Here is a 25182-nt window from a genome sequence, read left to right on the forward strand (position 1 = left end):
GGGAAAACACCATACGTGTTTAAAAGTTGGCTTTAACCTCGTGGACAGTGGCGCCTCGCGCACGACTACGAATACATGTGACATTGTATGTACGGTATTTCGTCATAACATCTAGTTCCTTTAAAAGCCCCAAAATTTCAGAGTTTAAGAGGACGCCTCGGTAGCTTAAGTGGCTAAAGCACTCGACCGGATATTGAGGGATCTGGGTTCGAGTCCCAGTCAAGGCGAATGATTTTTACGCTCTGAAATTGTTGCATTGAAATGCACATTAGCGGATGACTCCGTTAAAAGTTACTGTTGCGGCATCTCCCGCAGTTTCTTTGGAAATAACTTCATGTTCATAACATTAAAATAAACTTTTTCTATGGTGGTGAGGTAATCTGATTGGTAAAAGTGATTGGCTACTGAACTATGGAACTCAGTTCAAATCATGGTTATGTCTTCAGGTGCCACTGCTAAAACCCAGGTTCTAATATTTTCTGGGTAACAAAACTTCATAGAAAACCACAGCAGTGTAGGGAAAGGGAAATGTTCCCACTACCCTGAACGCATGAAGGTCAAAACCTGTCGGGATTAGCACCAAGTAAACCTTATCTTACCTCTTACCTTCAAGTTTAAGGATATTTTTCTGACTGAATCCTCTAATTTGTTTGAACTCTTCCAATGAAAATGGTCAGTTGTTCAGGGTCAATTTAAATTGTCATCACTTGCAGAGTGATTTATAAATGGATAAACATGTTACCATGACAAGAATATACTGCAACCAACAACTTAAAATTGATATTGAGATATATTATTAATAATGTACCCTTTTATAAGTATGCAAAAATGTAAAACACAAGTAAGATCTGGTGCTTTCCCGGCATATTTGATTCGTGAAGGATTCTCGGGTCAAACACAAGATATCAGAGACATTTTATGCAAAATTAATATCATTAAACTTCACCAAACTATTCCAAAGAAACTGCATTAATGCCACAACAGTAACTTTTAGAATAATTTTTACACTCTGAAATTGTTGCATTGAAATTCACCAAACTAATTAAAAAATTTTAACACTGACCAAATTTATATATTAAGTGACTATAATTCTCTAAAGTTAATTTGAAATAGAACTTGTTATAGCCTCCTGATCCAGAGAAAGAGAGAATACATTTCTCACAGCAATGGGGCAATTTCATAGTCATGAGGGTGAGGTGGTAATACTGAGGAAGCAACAATACAGTGCCCATTGAGGTTAATCAGCGATATTTAATGATGCCATATGGTGCTCAATATCATCCCATCCTCATAGAAATAAGAATCTAACCACAATGAAGTGGAAGAAATCCTCTTATCTTCACTGATGAAAATGTAATTGCTTTAATTAACTCAATCCTTTAATGCACACAAGAGGCTTTGAATTTATCCTAACACAGCTTAATAGAGTGCCAGATGAGTTTAAACTCCTCCTCTCCTGTGTAATTATTACAGATGGATACACATTAAAAAAATGTGTAAAATGCTTAATGAAATTTTTTATTTCAAAGGCCAAAACTACATTTCTGTCAGCAGCTCAAAAAGCACACTATATTCTGGAAGAAAAAAAATGCTATTTTCGGAGATAAACATTTAATGCTTAGATAATATGCATTCTTTTAATGATGCATGCATTTAATACTAATAATAAGATGCATTCTTTATGAAATGATAATCTACAATTTCCCCTTTTGTCTAACCAAAGGATTATATTTGTCAACAATTATCAATGATATTTTTTCTTGGGGAAACCTTAAAATGTCAAAACATTATGCGCAAAAGCGATCAAAATGAGATGCAATGCACACTGAAACGCTGCACTGTGGACTGCGTTAAAATCGGATTCGTAAGAAATTTATAAATGTCGCGATATATTTTTCTACCTAGGTACCTACTCGAAGGATAATCCCTTGGCAGATTACTCGATTTCAACATTACCATTGCTAGACAAGGTGTAAATGTAACATTCAGCGTCACCAAAATAACTATCCACGTATTCCTACGGGCCGTTTCTTAAATGTACAAGCAAATTTAAAACTCCTTTAAAAACTCGTACACGCAATATAGGGCCCGCTAACACATCACATGAAATGCAGATAAGCGCTACGTGAAATATTTCCATCGGAAGGTTATGCACGAGCTAATTGCAAGATGACCTAAGGCTCCCGGAACACAATCCGGCTTCACCGGTCACTATATACGTATGCAGGGCGCAATTTCGTTTGCGCAGCAGGTGAAACGGAATCCACAGCATCCCCACTGCAGCATATCCGACTGGCAGGTGTCGGGAGTCGTCGCCGCGACTACCCCTTCCCCGAGGAGAGGAACGAACGCGTAAGGATGCCAACTGGTGGCCAAGATTCATTAGAATTACGCCCCGCCATTGCCGGATTTCGAAACGCCCCACGCCGGAAGAATGGAGTGACAAAACTAGCAGTCTCTCGCGTCCCTCATACTCACAGAAGCATTGAAACATAGCAGAATAAATGCCGAGCAGTGGTAATTATATAATTAATGCAGGCGTGACATCTCCCTGCATGGTCAGCGGGTACGTTGAGGGCTATGCTCATCAAGCGGTTTCCTGACGGTGCGCTCGCGAGGAGATGTAAAATTCGCAACGCCGTTCCAGAAACGGAAATGCTTGTGTCACAAGCGGGGGTGGAAAGAGTCATCCCAGTTTCTGTTGAGAGTCATAATTTCAAAGACGAAAATGTGTTTTGCTTAAATGATGGTCTACCTTCAGAGGTCATCCATTACCTAGCGTTCATGAACTATCCAGAGCCTGTCACAAACAGCAATAAAAGCAGTAACTATCGTACAATTCTCCTATTTTGAAGGAATTCAATTTTTCTACCAGCATCTCAATTGAAAAAATGTTCGTAACATGATTTCAAAATGCAATTCTCAAATTCATTTTCATTAATATGCATCGATTTAGTATTGGTACGAATTTAAAGTGAATGGCAGGGAATTGGCAACCGCAACATTATCGTTTTTCGATGACGAAGCCAAGAAATTGCGAGGCACGCATAAAAAATTATCAAGGAGGTATTCAAAGTGCACGAGTTCGGGAATAAGTAACACTCTTTGCGCTCGGTATATTTACGACATATCGAGATAATTAGTCACACAGCACTACTCAATTCCCAATGATATGGCTTTGAAATGTGACAATTGATCGTTTTTAACTGATTAATTTAACAGAGATATTTACTCAAAACAATTTAAACCAGAGTAATAAAACAAACAAAACTCCCAGATTTCGATTTACAGCTTACGTAAGTTTCAATTGAAAGGGCTGAAATGCTAGGTATAATTATCCTGGGCTTATAAGGTGTCACGAAAAAAAATGCTTTTCGACATACACCCGTTTGAAAAATTCTTCGGCCCTACCATTTAAAAATTTAAATATTGCCCATTGAAGGCTTTATTTTGCTCTCCGGAGGCTTCCGTTGCTCAGGCCATTTTTTAGACAACACCCCCAGCAATGGAGGCGTGTTCAGGACGAAACTGAATTATAGTCCGTCGAAATTCGAAGTCGACTTCAACTACCCATTGTTTGCTAATTTATCACAGCGAGTCTTACGAGTTTTTACAAAAAAGATGTTTCAATTGTCATGTAAAACGAATGCACAAGGTGTGAAGAAATATGAAATAATATTTTCTTAAACTTGCGAACGACTGCAGTTTTTGCGACGAATAGCCTCATTTCTGAGAATGTTTTTTTCTTCAAAATCCAAGCGAATGGTAAAAGAGAAGAGAGGTGAACTCCAATAAGCCGGGCCTTCTGCTCAAGCCCATTTTCGACTGCCTTCTCATCTTTCGCAAAATGTTTTTCTCAGAGGTTCTCCTTCATTTCAATGATATTCGCAGGGCAGAGATAATCTGATTTTCTGCCAGGAATATAAAAGTTTCCCATTGAAATTAGCGAAGAAGGTCATCTCTGTGGTGATTGCAATGTGCAATATCTATTAACGCGAAGCAAAATTATTAAAATACAAAATTTATTATGCTCGTCTTTTAATGGTGTTCCTATCTCTTTTCCTTACTTCTTTTTCCGTACGAATGAATAGTATTTGTTCGCCACATAGCGGGATTTCGTGTTTGAATGTGTGTGTGTGTATAGGTATACATATATACATATACATACATATAAATACATACATATATATAAATATATATAAATATATATATATATATATATAAATATATATATATATATTTACGTTTTATGTTTGTGAATTTATATATATATATATATATATATATATATATATATATATATATATATATATATATATATATATATATATATATATTCACGAGTATTATCAATTAAAATATTAGTGTGTATTCATGGCTGATTTACCTATCTTGAAATAGCAATCAATATATCTTCTGTGATATCAAAATACAAAAGTTCGTATTTTCCTTCATTGGATCCCAATAAAATTGTTCAGCAACTCTTCAAAGGATTTTAAAGACATCCTCCAATATCTGAAAAATGCTTCTGGATAGCCCTACATGAAGGGCTAGCCCAACAGCATATAGCATTCTGAGAAATGAACAGCATGTAGGGATATCCCGTAGGGATGCATGCTGTAGCCAGGCACAACATATTCGAATCATTTAAATTCTGCATCCTCCCCGCTTGGAAGATTTGACTGAACAACACTCTGACCGGGCTTGTGGTTCCACCTGCAGCGATTAAACTGCTCAGGGTACGAGCGAAATTTCTCATGGGTTTTCCGAACCGCCCTGCTCCGCCGCTGCTGACCTGCTGGCTGGCGACACGGGAGTAATTTTGTCCGAAACATAGCCAAGTCGAAACATGACACACGCAAAAACAAGAGACGACTCCTTTGGTTACTTCGCTGTTGGAGTAGTCTAATCTTTCGGGTAGCGAGGGAAAGGTGCGTCACACCTTTCATTTAGTACCTTGCCACCGGTAGGGTGTGTGGCAGGGGATGAATACACACCATACTAATTTTGACCCGAATATTTTTACCCCTACCGCGGTCGGACGTTATTCTGATCCCTTATCGTGCGTGGAAAAAATGACATCTTAAATCTCTCTGTTCTACACTTGATCTCTCTAATTTCATTAACATTATCTCTCCTACCGTAGTACGATGGGGGTAATAATACATTTCAAACAACACTGCTAAAGAGACTCCCTTCTAATATATGCAAGAGCTTCAATCTGTAATTTAACCTTCGCTACGTGAGTGACTCCCACCCTAGCAGCTGTAATATTTTGGATACGCTACTAAGTTTATTATAGCCACGTTTTACAAATCTAGCTCCTAGCTTCTCGCGATCAAATTCAGCAATCAAACTTACTTCATGAGGATCCCATATACTAGCTGCATATCTAAATGTAGTCCAACCAGCGAAAGAAACCTTTCCATTGGGCCGGTACCGGCGTCGTGACAATGAGTCAGCCAAGTCAATGAGACCTTACTCAAGCAACGTACTAAGAGACTCAAAAAGACCTTAGAGTCAACCAGTCAAGTTCAATTTTATTTAAATATCGACTTTTCGTGCCTAGGCAGAAGATAATACAATCCTATGCATTATTACGAAATACTTGTCGTTGAAAATCCCTCAAGGTAATTTAGCTCACGGGCAACAAAAATAATGAACTCATATACATGTACATGGTTTTGCGTTATTCAGGAAATACTTTTCTCACATAAAATTTAAATCTTTGTTCTGGTCCGGGATTTTTGCCGAGGTCTTCCACCGTTAACGCTGTAAAGCTCCACTTTACCAAGGGTACAGATGATACGTTGGGGAGACTGATGTATGTACTTACATTTCATACCACTCAGAGGGCCCGGGTTCAAATCCCGGCGGCGTTGAATATTTTCAGAGGTATCTCGATCCCTACTTGAGGTGCTTTGTGGAAGGCACTTTGAGTGAGTATGCTGTCCGTCGGATGGGGACGTTAAACTGCTGACCCCTTGGCGCCTTTCGTGAAGAGTAGGCTAATGCCGACGCCGGGTTCCTCTCCACCCTTTGTCCTTTCCTGTCCATCCCTAATGGCGCAAATGATCTCAGCTGTAGGTCGCCTCCCCTAAATACTACGACTACTACTGCATCATTTCATAGTTTAAAAAACATTACCTCTTTGGCTACGGGTTTTTACGAGTCGACAAGAAATGTTGCACATCACCTGTTTATAACACATTCATAAAATATTATACCATAATTAAATTATAAAACCCCAAGCATATAATGTTTTCAACTTTCATTACATTAAAAGGTTTATGAAGTTTGGGGGGGGGGAGAGTTGGACGATTCCCGCGACATCCTATGTTTTGGCGGACCCGGATTCTACAGGACAAAGCAAGTGTTACACTATCCCAGATAGACTCAACGGGCATTGGTATCTTACAATATGTAGGGTAATTTGAAGCTCTGAACAAGCACCAAAAATATTAAGATACTTCAGAAAGAGTGAAAAGACGCGTAATGGGAAAGGATAATAATTCTTGTAATCCCCATCTAACACATAGGAACTCAAAATGACTAGAAGAGATTTGGTAATTCAGAAGATGCAAGAACGAAAACTCAACTGGATATGATGAAGGTTGATTCCAAGGAAAAAACTGCAGGGGTGAAATCGTAAATTGATTTGATGAGCTAGGACAAAGCTCACCTAGCTCTTAGCCACCATACATAGAGTGAAATTCACAATAAGAACACCAATTATTTTCCCCATGTCAACAGCGGTTTCCCAGGAAGAAGACAATATTATGCTAGCAGTATAAAGGTATCAGTCAGCTTGGAATCCAAGATTATGAGGAAGGGGAGGCTCCACTCACCCTAAGATATGTGCTAGTAAATTGCAACAGAAGGCAGAGCCATGTAATGTAAGATGTAAAAATGCATCTGCTTTTCAATAAGAGCCGCATCTAAACAATGGATACCCTGATTTCTTACGATCACCAGGTTTGATGCGTTATTAGGGAACTACCTACGGTGGAAAGGGTACCAAAAGAACGTATTTTGGCATACTATATCCCGAACTCCCGCGTTCGGGGAATTGCGAGCGCACAAAAGACAACAAGGATTGAAATACGATAATATGGGGCAAGGAAGTAGTACGTACGGTACGTAAAACAATGCATCAATCCAAACACTGGCGGAAATCTATTCAAGACCTCCCACGTAAATTCACACAGGGATATTACAATGGCCAAAATAAACCGGATTTCCATGGAAAATACGTTTAAATTTCAATGCATTTACTTGGAAATGGCTCGAACTGATTCCTAGGAGCCGCTAATCTCACCCTTAAGTTTTGACAAGTCACACACACCAGTTGTTCACTCAGATTCGATCGACCACATTGATTTTTTTAAGAAAATCAATCTCCCCGATTTTTTCAAACCAATAATTTCAGTGAGAAAAATATATTTCTATCCCAAGAGATGCAAAAAAAAGGCAATTCCAGAATAATGAATGATTGCGCGATAAGGTTTCGTGAAGGATGACATATAGAAAAATGGACAATTGAAAGGTCATGAAGCAAAGGACGAGAATTATATAAGCCCGTTCCGCGATTATATAAGCTCTCCAGTCAATGAGGTTGCAGGTTCAAAACCCGCCTCAGACAGGGTATTCCGCCCGTGGCACTGAGCAGCGAGGGGCAAGAGCAGATAATTCAACATGACTGACCTCACTTCGTCATTGCATCACGAGGAACGAATATGGAATAACCTTCGATGCTTGCAATGGCATTGACAGCTGACCAGAGCGATGCGTTCTCGTTTCTCCAATAACTCTCTGCGCGTACGATATCTGCTGCCAAAGGACCTTGATCATAGGGGCGATTCCTACACTACGGAAGTTTGCTGAGGAGGGAATACGATCACTAGGGGCACTGAGGGTCAAAACTATTACTACACACCCTATCTCATATCATGTGCGAATAGTTAAGAAGCAATTAGTAACTCCTTTTTCATGATCGATATGTTTTAAGGCCCCTTAGAGATGCCAACCCGTTATCTGCATAGCGCGTTACTTATTGGCGGTTGTTTTCAAGGCCCTGAGGACATGTCGGACAGCAAGACCAATGAAATTCCATTTAATGTTCGAAAAAAACGCACAGAGATATGGTTGGGTTCGATTCCGCGATAGCATTTTTCTGCGCCCTTTTCTTTCGATTACATTCAAGTTCTTCAGTGGCTGCACTCAGTATTTCATGAAGCATTAATTTTGAAGGAAGATTTTTTAAATATTAAATTTAAAAAAACTGCTTTAGCACACAAGCATGGGCATTCGACTAAATCATTCAATAATGGGAAAAAGAAAGAGATATGGTTGCATAAATGTTAGCAATGATCGCGTTATATTTCCATAAAAGATCACTAATCGCCAGTTTTCGTGCATCATTCAACTATCATACTGAAGGCATGGGCGACATGAAATGCCATTTTGTCAGTTAGCAACACAGCACGTAACCCATTTAACATTCATTTTTTTCAAAGAAAACCATATCTATAGGGTAAAAGGCGTTCGATTTCTTCATCATCAATATTAAACGATCTCAAGACTGCTTTTCCACAGCTCCTCATACGATTCTCCTTTCTGATAAGGCGATGCTAATGACTGACGTCACGCTGTACATCGCCGTTGTCAACCTCCGACCCATCCTTGTCACGTGTCACGCCAGAGCGAAACCTCCGTTAATTATGCTTCTCTATGTTTGCCATCTTTCGTTTTTTTTTGATAATTGGAAAAAATAAGAATTACCTTTTCCAGCCAACAGCGGCTCGAGAAACCTTCCATATATCTGGCGGGAATTTTTCGGAACAAGTGCTTGCAAAGGACTATGCATGACTAATGGCCACAGCACAATTTTTAAGAATATCACTCCTGTATATTACATGAAGTGATTATAAATATGACATACGATTGGGAGCATTATCAAAACGCATTTGCGCTAAAAGAATTTAAAAATGTAACAGTCTTAGCAGTTAGTTATTATCTGTATGAATGTAGTAAAGATTATTAAATTCAGTTATTCATTTAATCCAATGAAACTTACATCTATCATCATCACCTGGGCTCCTTCGTAACAGCGGTCGACAAGTTGCCATGTTTCAGGTAATATGTGTATACCGGCATTGACGACGGTATGCGTAAATTGAGCCAAGCCTGACTACGTCGAAATGATGGATATACCAAATTAAAACATCAACTCTGTCGTTTCCACTTGAAAATCAAAGACAACCGTACAATGTATTTTGCTATTGCCATCCACAAAAGGGACGTCAAACAATAAACTTGGTGACGAATGCCTGTTCGATTTCCTTTCACCCTCACTTGCCCCGCTCCCCGTTCCATTCTCCATTACCCCCATCCTCGTTAACTCACCGCCATTCAAGAACTTACTGTCTCCACCCCCCTTCTCCAACCATTCCTTGCTCCATCCTTAGGCACTCTGTTGTGATATGATTGAGCCAAGCTCGGCCCCCTTACCTACCACAATTCCTCCCCCCCCGACCATCTCAGAAGCCTTCCACCTTCCTCCTTTCTCGAGGTTACATAGCCTAGTGATTCCGAGGGTAAATATAGTACAGACACATACACATAGCACAGGGCATCGAAACGCGTGGTACCGGTAGCATGTATCAACTATTTCTTCATGTATTAAACATGGGTGACCAATACATTTAAACAAAGAGAAGTAATTTAAAAATGGATAACTAATCAACTTTTCGTACACACAAATAAAAGACACACTTTACGCTTGCACTGCGAATAAATTTCACAATTTATCCAAGTCATTTATTTTGAAACAGGGCTCTTCAGACCTTAAGATCATCTTCAATTTGACAAAATTTAAACTGATTGAAAGAATTTGAACAAAATTGTACATTTATCATTATTATAAAACTGTAACTAACCCAGGGATTAATTTAATAAATTACTCCAATGATTAATTCTATTAACGTTAATTCTTTGTTGAGTAATATTCGTTTTGAGCAATTACATTTGATTTTTTTCTTTTTTTGATTCCACCATCCACGTCACACATTAAGGGTTTTTTAATTCGTATGTTACTTGATTAGTATCACATAGCATTAAGGCTTCGTGAGTACATAATTCGGACCCTTACTTTGCTAGTCCGATTACTTCTAACCGCGGCTTCAATTTTTCCATCACTGATGATTCCGCTCCCAAGTACCTGTAACTTTTCGGGCTTTAACTTACCCAGATTCATAATTGCTGCCTTCCTCATTTTCAATCAGATATACAATTTTTTCTCCAAACTTTTATTTTTCATTGCCAATTTCCACTAGCGATAGAGTCCTCTTCTGATCCCTTCTTTATCCGCCGCCAGAGCCACGTCGTTAGCTCGAGCATTATCCTCTTAAACTCACGTTGAAGATTAGTTTGCCAGCCTTAATGGTATTTTTTCAGTGTTATTAACTATGTAGCAAAACCTTTAATTATTGGTGCCTTTTTTGAGATACAACGAATTTTTTCTTCACAAGAGAATTTAAACTTTTTCGTTTGCCTAGTTTCTCTCTCAACGTGCGTATTTCTGTACTACGAACCTATTATTTTCTAGTACAGAATTCTTCCACGGCATTTACATATCTTTACCAATACTGTCATATTCAGGACACCTTTTTACGATACACACCATAAGAAATGCCGCAGTTGTGATACTATTTACTTGTACCTGACATTTATCACTATTATACGTTTATTAATATTTATTTGCATAGATGAAACGTGACTTGTAGCGATAATTCACATTCATCACTCACGTTGTATTTTGATGGCGTGTTAGTCCACCGATAGGCCGATAATAGTGAGAAGAATGTTTGGCGAGTCATCGGACGGCTCCGGGATCAAAGCCGAGTGACCCCCCCCCCCCCACAGTGCACACCCCCACCTTACTCAACGCGCTTAATTTTCGGGTACCTGATCTTCTTGGAAATACCAAAGGCACAGGGAAAACAAAAGGCATCGCTATCCTGAGATAAGGTATGTAAAAATAGAAATGTTTCCTAACTAGTTATCACGAGGGGATCACACCTGTCCTTACCTATCAAACCAGTTCTCGAGTCCATTATTGCCGCCCACGGTATTTTCCAAAGTTGTGGGATTTTTTACGTGACAACAGTATCTTGTGTAAGGATTTTTAGGAAAGAATTGGCGAAATTTAATAGTTCACAATGAAGCGAATTTAATACAACTAAGAATACTATTTCGAGAATTCCTGATTTTTGGGGTCCACCAGATGTTTCAAATAAACACGAAATTTATGTAACCTCTGCGGAAAGAGGTTAATCTTAAAGTGGAAACATAAAAAACGGGAAAATTTGTCGCGAGATGCATTATCTAAGATACTATCACAAACTTAAATGAATGAAGGGACGACTGGAATCTGGAATTCGCACCGACTAGCATATTCATGGTCTATCTGGACGATCCAAGGGAATCACTGTTAACATCCTTCGATAACGAACCAGGTGTTGAAGATAAAGGCAATGCGGGTTCAGGGTTATTATCGCTTTCCCTACAGTAGTCCTCTCTTATAATCGACATTGGAACCACCATCACGACTTTGCTTGGAGTGATAAGGAGAACGATCAGGGAAAAAAAATACATTTACATGTGAGACCTCCAGGTGGTGAATATAAGTCATTAAAAAATCGAACAATTGTAATTCCGGGGAAAACCGACAACGTATCACAACTTAAGATCTCCTTATGAGACGTTTATTTATGGAATATATATGCCTCCTTATGTCGATTGCTTTGTGACCTCACCTTGAAACGTGAGGCGATAATAGCAACGAGTGTTGACCATTTATCATCCGATGCAATTCTTCAATCCTTCCCATAAATCATTTGTGAGTCACGCACAATTTAGAAATTGACAATTTACCTTTTACTGAGGGAGCGATATGTACGTGTGTGCATGTGACGTAATTATCAGCGATTTATTCACAGTGTATTATAGAGGTATTTATTTTAGAGCGATTTATTTCAGTTTTTCACTGAATGCAATTTATCAATGCAAGACCGTAAATTTTCATTGAAGTATTAATTTTTCAAGAACAGGTGGCCCATTATGTATGCATTATGTTTTAACCGCCAGGAGTTGGCAAAGCAATTTTTTACGCCTAATAAAGTAAAATGTAACACCCAATGAACCTTCGATAGACCACAAGGATAGCTAATATCCCTTTACCCTTCGATTGGTGCTCTAATTATGATTATGTAAAACTTCTTTTCATTGTTACTCAAATATAAATTAGGTGAATTTTTCGCATTTCTGGTTTACAGTTGTTTCCAGGGGTTTTATGTTGTTTATATTTACTAATTTTTACATGGTTTTGTTTCCGAAAGGTTCAATAGAGTTTACTAATCCAAACCAGGTGGCGGGCAAATCTACATTAGTCACAAACATCCGTTTCTAATACGATATGTATGTTATGGCACTAAAATTGATATTACTGACATTTCCTTTTCTACTACGTTTCTACGTGAACACTTTTTTGTGAATCTGAAATTAAAACATATTTGACGGAAAAATGATCGTTAGTCGAAACAATTTCGGAAAATATCGAGTTCTATCTCAAGATAATTTGGCGACATCCTGCATTTAATTGAAGATGTGCAACTAACGAGTTTGCATAAAATGATAATAACCTTTCATATTCCCATAATGGAAACAATGAAGCATTTTCTTTCTCCTAACAAACATTTTTGCGATACCACAACTCGTTATCAAAAGAGTTTTGGAAATACATGCGTATCACCTTGAGAGAAACTATTCAAAATCGTCAATGTACCGCGGCTCAAATCAAACCAAGAGATATTAGTTTTCCAGAGTGTCGCGCTGAACATTGCGCCATCCAAAAACCATTATCTCTGCTTGAATCTGCGGGAGTTAATGGGCACAACTGCGGGAGTACAACCAACATGCCCCATTACTGGGCCAAAAGTTGGCGCTCGAGTTCTTTCTCTCTCACTTGGAGAGGAAACATGAAGAACGAGGAAAGGATAATAGGAGAAGCGAAATAACAGCATGATAACAAATAAGCACAGTGCGTTTAATACCATTCATAGCCGGACGAGGTAAGCGAGCCACATTGGCCAAATACCCATCCATACGCGAAAATGACTCACTGGTGAAAATATATCCTCAATAATATTGATAAGGAAAAAGATAAGGAACACTTAATAGGACAAACGCAAGGTTCATGGAATATGTGGAAGGAAAGAGATTCCAACAGGACTAGAACTATGGACTTTCGGTTTGTCGGACCAAAGTTCTGACCACTGAACCTTCCCGAAACCGTATCTCTACTGAACTCAAGAGGGGGGATGTGACGCGCTTCAAGGTGAAATAAAGAACAAACAGACGCCGATGCAATAATTGCGTATTCAAAAATCTACCAGCAACTCAAATTTCAATATGGCTACCATTCAAATATAAAATTTTTCAAAGTTCAAACCTTTATTCCTAGAAATTATTCTAATTTTACCGTTGAACCGGGTAATATGTATTATTTATCATGCAATGGGTGTTTTTTTGCTCGGGGACTCCTGGCAGGGTAGTCACGCCTCTATCTTTTATGTTGGGGACAAAGCACAGCTAACATCTGGCCAACTGGATGTTCAATCAGCCTAACCTACGGGAGACGTCCTCTTGCTTCCCAATGTGCACGCAAACAAAGACACCGACATCATGAGTGAGGGAGGGGGGTGGACGGGGGTGAGGCACGATGGGGCGAGAGCCATATCACAAAGTCACATCAGAGGATACGACGACTCCGATCCTGCGGTGGACGTTAAGGGCCGGGTGGGGGCGGGGGGCACCGATCGATTTGGCCCCCCCCCCCCCGGTACCGAAAAATGAGCGCTTTCGCTCACTACGAAACCGATAAAAATTCTTTAGTTTTCGCCTTGTGGAGACAAATTTTGCAGAAAACAACGTAGAACAAAGCTAATGAACAGTAAGCGGCGTAAGTATTGAAATGAAAAAAATGTATTAATAATTTTGCGCATTTGATTTCTTGAAAGGTCAATGGATGGCATAATTTCGCACTCATAGCTAAGAAACGAGCTGCATCTGTATTTTTCGATGGAGGTTTACAACGAAAATGAATCCTCTTAGTGTGAATTAACCTAGCTTAAACAAATTGGCTATTTGGTGACTTCTTACATGAAAACTTAAAGTAATATAAAGAGTTAATAAGGAAAATACTTCATTCATTATACTGATATGAAACTGTGCGTCCCACTCTAAGGGAACTCACAACTCTCTGTTACAGCGAGCATACAACCGCAGGAGAGTATGACACACCCTACCAATAGCGTACCGTATGGGAGACCTCAATGTGATATGCATTTGAAAATTTGACGTTGCTCATTTCAAATTTATGACATTGGTCAACGTCTACCACAAAAACGACGCGTATTCAATAGGGATAAATAATACTATAATCACGAAACCGCCATTTTTCAAGGATGGCCATTCAGACTTTTGTAATATTCAGGGTATTAATTAATTGCTTGACCATACCAAATCTGTGAACACTCAATAAAAATTCGAATATTCCACGCGTAGCTGCGGCATTTACCCGCGGAAAAAATTATCGACGGTCAGTGCCGGTCTTAAGCAGACCGAATGCAACACCAAAATATACAGGTATGTGTGGCTACATCCTTCACCCTCCACCCTCCGCGAACAGAAAGCAAGAAGCATACAGGATTAAAAGAACGGAGGCGGAGGGGTGAAGGAAACAAAAATGAAAGGGGGAGGACGGAGGGGATGGGGTTTGGGGGCGAGGGTGAGATGGTGGGGGTGAATGGGCCTTCACCCACGGATATCGAGCGATAGAGCCTCTTCCCTAGGGACTGGCGGTGGATGGGCGGGAACGGGAGGGGTGGTGTGGCGGGCAAGGCGAGGGGAACCCCACCCCAAGAAGAAATAACCGACTCGGAACCGCGGAGAAGGGGGCCGGGTGGAGACTGCATGCCACGTGTTTCTCGTCACTGTCTCCCCCACCCTATCCCCACGCCATTATTTGCCACAAATTTACAACTCACCTCCGTTACCAAATGGTCAATCATTCGACTGCCCCGACCAGAGGGTTGTGAGTTCACATTCGGAAGGCCTTACTCTACCCGAGAAGTACGATTTCCTGGGTAAAAATACTTTTTGGTAAACCGCTAGGGGGGAATTGAAAGGAACTGACCACTTAGCCCGAATGGGTGAATTTAACAACCCTAGAACCTAGCCCGACATGATAGTTCCACATCTATCCGTCAAACCGCCTATCCGTCTGGGGAACATGTTTAGTTTTCATTTTGGTGTTACGTCACACACGGGCTCCTTTTCCACCCCCACAGAAGTTTCCCCCACAGGTTAAAAGCACCCCGAGTGGAGGATCAATATTATCAACCGCACCGATGGCTATTCGTCCTCACGCGCGGTGGCGCATGAAAGCAATTCATTTATTGGTGACTCGCGTTCATCGCTCAAAAATTTGGTTGTTTTTCAAGATCGCAGCGATTAATCCGTGCCTCCCCCTCCAACCCCCCCCCCCGCCCTTTCCATTCTAGACCTTGGACAGATTGTTCCCCTCTCCCCCACATCTGCGTGTGACCCCACGCATGTGTACAGCCGCCGAGGGCAACTTCCGGAGCATGGGCAGACGGTGTGGTGGTTTCTTCTCGCGGGTGACTCCGCGACGGCTGCCGGCACACCGCACCCACGTGGTCCGGCCCAAGCGCACTGCGGCGGCGGCTAGTGGCGATATGTAACGCCGCCGCCTGCCACCGAGGGGGGATGGGATGGCTCCCCGTCCCCTCCGGCCCCGCGCTCTCGAGTCACCGGGGGCGGGCGGGGGAATCGGAGGAGGATGTGCTAGGGAAAGGGGGTTGCGGCGGGGAGGGGGAGCGTGAGGTGGGAGAGGAAGAGAGGGGGCGGCGAGGGCGGGGCGCCGGAGGGGTGCGAAGGGGGAATAAAGTGGCGAGGCCGGTGCGGCGGCGGGGAGGGGAAACGTGTTGTATCTCCGGGCCGGAGTGCAAAGCGGCCGTCCCCGCCTCCTCTCCTTTCCAATCCCAGAGGGCACCGCGCACCCCCCCGCCGGGCCCCCACATCTTAACACCACCACAAACTCCCGCCCACAAACACATGCACAAGCGTCGACGGTGGAGGGACGTAGGCCGGCGCACACGACCCAAGACTGCGGACGGGTGCTCGCCGGGAGAAGAAGGTCGAATGACATTGGCGAGGGGATAAATTCGCGGACGTCGGGTGCGTGAGAGAGCGGCGGCGTGTGCGCGGTGCGGTCATCGCTCGGCCAGGAGGAAGCGGGAGCATCGGGCTTCATCACCGGAGGATTGCGTGAGGGAGGAGGATAAGGGGGGAGAGTTTGAGAGGAGCCGGAGACGCAGGAGAGGGGACCCAGCATAAAAGGGAAGCAGGGGACGCACTCATTTCAGTCCCCACCGACGCAGCGGGAGGCGGCGAAAAACGTATCATTCTCAGGGGAAAAGGTACGTGGAAATATGCCCGCAGTGCAAATGAACTACGAATTCCTACGCCGTGAGTGAGGGCGTGGGTGGCGAGGGCGGGGATCGAACGCCGTCGCCCGAGAATCGCCTCCCCCGCATATACCGGCGACAAAATCACAACGGATTGCGCTCGCGGCTTTCTGACTGTCCCGAGTACACTCTCTGAATTCGCCGGCATCTCTCTCGAACTAGTGTCCAAAACGCGTTGCCTTAATTTTGGCTCCATTTTGGTCCTTCTGAAATGGAGGACATACTGCAGGGAAGCTATCAATCTATGGCACACACGCCTTCGGATTTTGTTATTACGTCTGCTGTACGTTGAAATGAACCGCCTATATTATTTGCTATCGAAGTAATAATCACTTTCCGAGTACCCCAACCGGAGTGCCACGTAAGTTCCCACTGTTGGATCACCACTGATGGTAACGCTCGGGGAGTTTCCAACAACGCATTTTGGCTGACGCATTCGTGCGAAAAAATGCGTCAATTCCTGTAAGAGGAATTTCCCCCTTTCGTGCATCACTGAACTTCCCTAACAAATCTACCGCATTATCACAGCCAGGGGACAATTTCCTCGCCAAGTTTCTCGGGACTCGTGCAATAACGAGTAATGGGAAGGTACATTCAGCCACATAAAATACCAAGTTCAATATGATACCTATATAAAGTCGCCTATCGTGATTCCAAGGACGCGAACCGAACCATTGGCACATCATGGATGATTTCCGGTACCATTCACAGAGTCGTCCATCCCAACCGTGTGGGGGAGGAGGTCGTGACGTCAACGACGATCAGCTGAGCGCTCTCCGTACGTTTTCGGCGGAGTCACGTGTTCGAATGGAACCGTGGGATGATATCCCACGGCGCGGAAGCCGGCACGCTTCTTTAACTCCTTACAGAAGCATTCGCGAGACAACCAGCAGACGTTCTCATCAGTCTAGTGACAGATAACACTTCACAAACGAACGCTGTGGATATGCGGCACGAGACATTAATATCTCTTCGCTGTAATAAGGGAATTTACAACAAACGCATGCAATGCAACGAGGACGCCATGGTGGTGAAATATCGATACCTCCATGGTAGTTTCCAACTCTCCTTTAGTGACTTCCTAATTTTCAAAAGCAATCCTGAACTCACGACTGAGTGAAGGAATACTCTCCTAAGACAAAGAATTGCGCTCGTTTGTCACAATCCCGCATTGCTCTCGAATTGGCAGGCGATGGCCAAGTCCGCGTCAAGGACGCCTCGAACACAGAGAACGCACTTTAATCTGAAATTTGGGTCTTTACAATGTGTATGTGCGCACGAAGCGTACAAGGGTTTAAAGGACATGCGTAATTTTTGAAATAAAATTTCATTTTCGCGTATTTAAGTAGAAAAAGTAATTTCTTTAGCACTTGTACCCCCTAAAGTTTAAGGTGATTTCACCCATCGCCAAATGAAAAAGATGTCCGACAGCAAAATTCAAGAAAACTAACCATTTTACCATATTATTTACAGTGACTTGGTAAGTGGAATGATTACCAGACTACTAGGATCGAATTCACTTAGCATCTAATTACTTCTTAATTTCTTCTACTATTAATTACTTATGAATAGTTAACACTGCGAAAAGATTTGAACCCATATTTATTTTGGGAAAAACAGAAGATTTGACTTTCCTAAAAAATTTGAGGATGTAAAATGCTTTATTTCTACAAAAATGTGCACAATGTATCCGTTGGGTTAAGGTACAGTAATGCGTTCATGATGGTATATTATGCACCTGAAATATCAGCGAAAGAGAAACACAACACTAATTTTTATGAAATCGCAGAAAAGCAATGATGCCGTTGACAATGCCGGAAGAAGGCTCGAGCCGAATTCCATGCTGCCACGCCAATGCATGAAGACCACAGGAATTTAGGATATAATACATTACGTCAAAACGTTTATACATTCACTTCCAACTAACCGCTATACTGCCAAGCCACATGCTGGAAACCATATGAATTTAGAACAAATTACGTTGATCGACAAGTTTATGAATCCAAGTTGTCGGTTGACAGCGAAAGGGAAAGCATATTTAATTCCTACGCGGTGAACCATCTCTGGCCCACGCCAAGGGTAATTGCATAGAAAAATTTCGCGTCAAATTTCAGCATTGAAGCGGAATTCTACCAAAGATGTTTTATACCGGCGCCTCGATCCCGCCCTGTTCCATTCCGCAGGCGCATGCGCGGCTCTCCATCTTCCCTCGGCGGCATGGCCGTGATCAGTGGCGACAAGGGATGTGGAATTCGGAAGCTCCTCCACTGCGCCCAAGTCGAACCGTCTCCCCCGTCCCCCACCCCCCAGCCAATACCGGGATGATTGCCATTCCCGCTTTGGGAAACAATATCTTTTATGAAAATGAGGCGCCGACTTCCCACCTTCTCCAACAACCTCGGTTTCTTCCTCTGAATTTCGCATTCCGCTGCTTCCATTCTTGTGGAAACCCCTGGGTAGCATATGAATCGTGCTTGAGTTCGATTGGGTCGAATTGTTTTCAGGTTGAAATCAACGTCATTACATTTTCCCCATCTCACTCTGAGTTCGTCGTTTTCGTGTTTCCTGCCCTTCTATTCTACATATTATGTATTCCTTTTAATACGTTTTCCATGACTATAACATGCTTTGCTTATCATACTTCGCGTCGCCACACTCCACGGTACTTCCGTGAGTGGCGAGATGTCTATATGGACCTGGTTTATTTTTGGGCAAGATAACGGATCTTTATAACACGCGCGCAGGTAACAAATATTGCCTCATAATGTGATGAATGAGGGAAACTCGTTCGCCGTTAGCGCGACGAAGATCTCAAACAATATTCACGTAGATCACAATCGCGAACACTATCCTTCGTTGCAAAAATGTGATACCAAGTAACTTCGAGATAACGAGAGCGATAGGGAGCAGGACAAAACCGTAATCGTGACTCAAGTGACGATTGTTGAGGCTCTTTATAAAACTAGAGGCAATTTCATGTTAAATTAGATATTGGTAGATTACGGTTTTGGGGCCACCAATGGATAATGTGATATTTCACTATGCAGCAATAGGGGCTCCAAGGCCACACACCCTAGCGGTGGCTTGCAGGATACTAAAAAAAGCGCAACATCCAAAGTTAGAACCCTAGAAGAATGGGCTCCAGGGTCACCGCACCACCAACTTCACTACTGCGGCCGTCTTTGTGCGGTTTATTAATCAAATGTTTGCATATATTTATAATGAGAATCCTGATTTCGAAAAGAGCAACCTGATTCATAATAGTTTTCTGTGACAGAATTACTTTTCTGCCTAAATTGTCAAAAACCGCGGGCCCCGGAATCACAAGGACGTCAACAAATGACTTCGCACAGGCTGTAAAAATAAAATCACTCCACCATTTCATAGGTCGTACGAAATGCAATCGATAACATAAATAGCTTAGATTTATTCTAACCGGTCAGAAATATATTGGCATACTGTTATTACTATTACCATCAATAATCTACCGGTTAATTAAATTACATATTTTACGAAGAAATACATTTTCAGGGATCAATTTGTCGAGGCATCCAAATATTAAATAATATGTTTATGATAATATCCGCGTTTATAGTCACAATGTGATCATTTATTATCAACCCCCGACTCAAATTGAAACAGAGTTATACGGCTTTGCGCAGGGCTCGGGGAATAAAGACACCAAGTCTCAAGAGGCATTCCAGTTAGGAACTCTCGTTCACGCGAGTTTGGTAAGAAGGACAATTACCCACACGAACTATCCGCTCGATCGATTTATACTTCCGATTTCTAGAACCATTCCCAAGGTGGTCATACATTTGGACGCTCTGATTCGGAAAAACGAGAGCATTTTCCCCATGCTAACTCCCGTCGAACGACTTGATGCATTCAGAGAATCGAGGACCTGAACCACCTAGGAGTAGAATTGCACGGAAATGCGAGGAAGAAGCGACAGCTAAGGGACGAAAGGAAATGCCTCCATAAATTCCCTTCATCAACGAAATGCGACAAAGAAACCATTTTGACGGCCCAACCAGGAATTCAAACAAGCACCGCAACACCTCCGAATCAATCCCTAGTCCACGCGCTAAAAAGGAAGCTAAAATGGCCTGCAGTTAACAGCCCAGACACATTTATTGCCAAGGCGATATTACTCACGGGACGCACTTAGACCAAAAATAATTCAAATATTTAAATAATTAAGCTAGGTAAAGAAATACATACCCTTCACCCTGTTCCTATTGAGCGTTTCTATGCTCGTATGTAGAGATACGTCAAAAACCACCGGTGTTTAGGATACGAAATCATACCATCCTTCACTAAATACTTTTAAGTATAAACATACCTTCAATAGAAGGCTTCAAATTCATTGTTAATAAAATAGTTCATTTCGGGATGGTGCAGAGGCTAATAGGGTTTGAATCCCGGAGCCGATAGGTTTTTCCAGCAGTATCCCCAATCCTTAGGGATGCGTTGGCCGTCTGTCGGATGGAACGTTAAGCTCTGGACCCCTCGACGCCAGTCGTGAGTAGGCTGTTGCTGACGCCGGGTTTCTCTCCACCACCTGCCCTCCTCAACCCCCACATCCATTCCGCGTCCTACCCTTAACATCCTACCCCTACCAAATTGCCCACCAATCGTGAATGGCGAAAAAGACGTAATATAATAAGTCGGTCGCCCCCCTTAAAACTACTAGTACTTAGCCTGCATATTAATAAGTTATCTCAGAATTGTTAAACACTACGGACTCTGATATCCCATCGTGTCCACAGAATCAAAGGATATGAACTTTCAACCGAGTTCTTCCGCTATTGATTACTAATTTAGACGTGATTTACGCGTAATTAAAGGAAATACAAAAAAGGGAACCTTTTTAAAGTTTCAATGATCCAAGTTTAATATGACCCAAAAATCACGAAAGCAGTTGATTTCTACAAACGCACACAAATGAGCTCGTAACATTAGGCAATAGATGCTAAGACATGTATCAAGGAAATGGATGAATGAATATGATAGGGATTGGATCTCAAATGCATACGTGCATATGTATTTCATACAAAAAGGAAATCACTGTTTCGACAAACCAAAAGCAAGGTTCGAACCCGTGCTCTTCCAGTTGGGTAGCAATATGGATTTTATGAAAGACATGGAAGATAATTACGCCCAGAAACTAAAAAAGCCTTTATGCAAAGCAGAATATACTAGATGTCCAATATCCTTAAGCTTTGCAAGATAGCCAATATTTATATTTGTCTTTTTATGGGACTTGGTAACATTTTGAGAGCGTCAACATTAGACATTCAAGGCCATGTCGGCTAATGGCCACCTGGAAGTGGCCGAGTACCGTCTTCGTTCATGATAAATAACTAGGCCCATTTTTGCGAAGGTAAAGAACACCATTTCTCCTTAACAGATTTAAACATGGGAGAGTATAACATTATTTTCTAAGTTTCAAATTATAATCATGAAAGACAAGGAAAACCCGTAAAAACAAAGGCACTTAATGTTAGGAGGATTTTACATTTTTCAAGCAGTCTTCATGAAATGCATCACATACGAACGATTTCAAATCTAGACTAATTAGGAGCTACAGATACAATTAAAGATATGACCACAGAAGCTTAGTAACCCGGCGAACGCGAGTACAACTAAAAACAAGTTTAGAATACATACATTTGGAGATACTTCGCTCAGGAAGAAAGGAATTGAGTCATTTAATCGATCAACTCTTCGATTCATTAAAATCTCCTGTTCAAAATATAACGACCGGGTATTTGTACAAGACTAAGTGACAATGGAACAATAAACTACAAAATAAAAAACGCTAACATTATATCCACATCAGCGATGAAAATTTCCTGCGTCATCTTACAATTATCAATTATCTACATAAATGATTTTCTTCCTCGGGATGAAAAGAAGATGGATTTATGAAGCGTGACAGTGGCCGCCGAGGTTAACACTGAACCCTCTATTGTATAATTTATAATCTGTTCATCACTTCTTTTGCTCCGAAGTTTTAAAAAAGCACATTTACAATGTTCAGTACTAACATCCATTCCTTGCACCAATCCGATATTTCGTCTAAGCCCCTAGAGAGTAGCCCGCAATCTGCTGGAACTCCAAGTTCCCTGTATTCCACCGAGTCGTCTACCAATAATCTCAAGTTGCTACTAACGCGTGAACATAAGTCATTATTGCATATTATCAATAGTAGCGGCCCTATTACACTTCCCTGAGGGACGCCTGAAGTTACATCTACCTCTGTTGTGCACAACCCATCGATGACTACTTTTTATCTGCGATAAGACGAGAAGTCTCTAATCCAATTGATCACTTTCTCATTGATACTAAAGTGTTTAAGATTGAGTGACAATTTATTGTGAGGTATTTGGCGGACACTTTTCTGAAATGCCAAAAATATGTGAATTGTTTTTCCCCCATTTAAAGATATCGTGAATAAAAAGACCTAACTGGGTTTCGTAAGATCTGCTATTCCAAATACCAAGCTGGTTATGCCTTAGTATTTTCCTACTGTCGAGAAATCTCATAACGTAACAAACAATGTATTCCGATATTTTGCATTACATGCTAAAGAAATCTCCGCTTTCATACAAGGGTGGTCTAAAAAGTTTTCGGCCACGCCCACAAATGGCATTACAACTCGTATAATAGTACAGCAACGCTACTTAACTTATGTTTTTACAAAATTAAAAGCAAACCTACAATTCTAAGACTAAAACTCCCGGGAATAAAGAAAGAAATTGATACCGGCTACTTTTCTACTCCATCAAATGTATAGATTTACGAGTGATCTTTCCAAACTAGTGAACTAGCGAATACATGAAATATAGTGTTTTTCGCAAAAATATCGAGAAAAATATATATGAACCACAAAACGAAACTTACACGATCAATACACTTAAGTCATGCTGCACAAGTGAATACAGCAGGCAGTTAGACACAGCAACTGCACTACTGGGCCGGGGGTGAAAAGAAGTTAGATAGCAGATAGCAGGTGGGTAGGACAGGTTCCGGAGGAGCTCGCTGAGGCACGTCCTTTCACTTCAGCGGTCGGGCAAAGAATCAACGTCGTACGATAGGGTACGATATACGTCCTCATATATGGTACGACGTACCACGTATATACGTCCTCTTACGTTCCTCCGTTTCAATTAATTTAAGACTAGGTGCGGATGGAAGATCCTATTACATTGGCGCAGCTCAACCACTCTTTTGAACTTATCCCTATTTCTGGAATGCGTTGCTTTGGATTACAGTATTTTTAAAAAATTGCCAAATTTTTCATGGATTGGATATTGATTTTTTATCGATTTATGCCCGATAATAAACACATAATCCCTATCCCCCTTTTCTTAATAACTCAATACCACATTTTGAGCTTATCTCGTTTATCGAAGGAATTCTGACAGGATCAATTGAAGAACAAAGGCATTCATTTAGTGCTTAGATTGTAAGCGTATTCCAGTGTACATAATATATTAAATGGAGTGTATAATTTGAATGAAACTTAATATGGTGCTTAAAAACTTGGATATGCTTTAGTTCCGGACCATCCCAACTTTAAAGTGTCATCAGAATTTCCGACATGGGTCAGATAATGATAATGAACTAAGTTTTCCAGGTGTCCATATATAATCGAATGCTTTTTAACTGTTAGAAATTTTATTAAATTACCAGATACATGCTGGGAAATAGCTTACTTCAAAAGTCTACATTAAGCAAAAAATTAGCAAAATCAGTAAAGGGCCGCAATACCTTCACACAGCTGTGAGGTGAATGAATAAACTGTATAGGCGAAGGGGAAAAATTAGAACTGCTCCCAAATAATCATAGTTCAGGTTCAACCGCATTCAGGGTAATTTCGCGAATCATCTCTTCAACCGTAGGGGACCTTCCCGGTAATACAGTCAGTTACGCTATGTCAGCCTCCCTCAGGCATATCTGACAGCCTTTAAACGGAATTGATTTATGGAGAGTCTGAACGTCATACGTCTTCAGACCGTCAAACAGATTGTAAAATTTATAACAAACCTGAATTACTTTTTTTACATTAACATTTACATATATGTACATATGATACGCAAGGAATTTTCCTGCTTGAAATGCTTTGCAAACGTTAATTAGCTCAATCTCACTCACATTACATTTAATTACTTTATGAATCAGTAAAAAAATAACGTTCAATTTTGAATTAAACGCTTTTCCAGAGTGTAGAGAGCATTTCTAGGCTCGTTTTCGGTCCGATTTCACCATTTTATTTCAAGATATTTCAATGATTCCTTCACCATGAGAGCAGGAGAGGCATTACCCAGCTAAGTATTTCGTTTTTCCAAGCGCGGTCTCGGCCATAAAACTTAAGGGAACAACCCTCGAGGTGAGCTAAATTTCAATCTTCTATCTTGAAAGGACTTTGTTAACCAGATGAGAGTGAAATGTGACCAAGTCACAGCTGTATCACGCATTCGCAACTAATAAAGCGCTTTCCCAATTAATGCAACACTCTTTAAGTACGTGTTTTCGAAAATAAAAAAAAACATGCCCCCGGCTG

General features: G+C 41.2%; 2 protein-coding genes across 2 annotated transcripts in view; one reads left to right on the forward strand and one right to left on the reverse strand.

The window, feature by feature from the left end:
- LOC139686368 (oxysterol-binding protein-related protein 9) overlaps positions 1-25182 on the reverse strand; it is a 360366-nt gene that overhangs the window by 85177 nt on the left and 250007 nt on the right. The window lies entirely within an intron of this gene.
- LOC139686367 (very long chain fatty acid elongase AAEL008004-like) overlaps positions 16158-25182 on the forward strand; it is a 28918-nt gene continuing 19893 nt past the window's right edge. The window contains exon 1 of the mRNA XM_071583556.1: positions 16158-16562. The gene's annotated coding sequence lies outside the window, so the exon portion shown is untranslated. The remainder of the gene's footprint in view (positions 16563-25182) is intronic.

The sequence above is a fragment of the Hetaerina americana genome, unplaced genomic scaffold, assembly GCF_022747635.1.
Source record: "Hetaerina americana unplaced genomic scaffold, ioHetAmer1.1.p SCAF_14, whole genome shotgun sequence".
Taxonomy (NCBI): domain Eukaryota; kingdom Metazoa; phylum Arthropoda; class Insecta; order Odonata; family Calopterygidae; genus Hetaerina; species Hetaerina americana.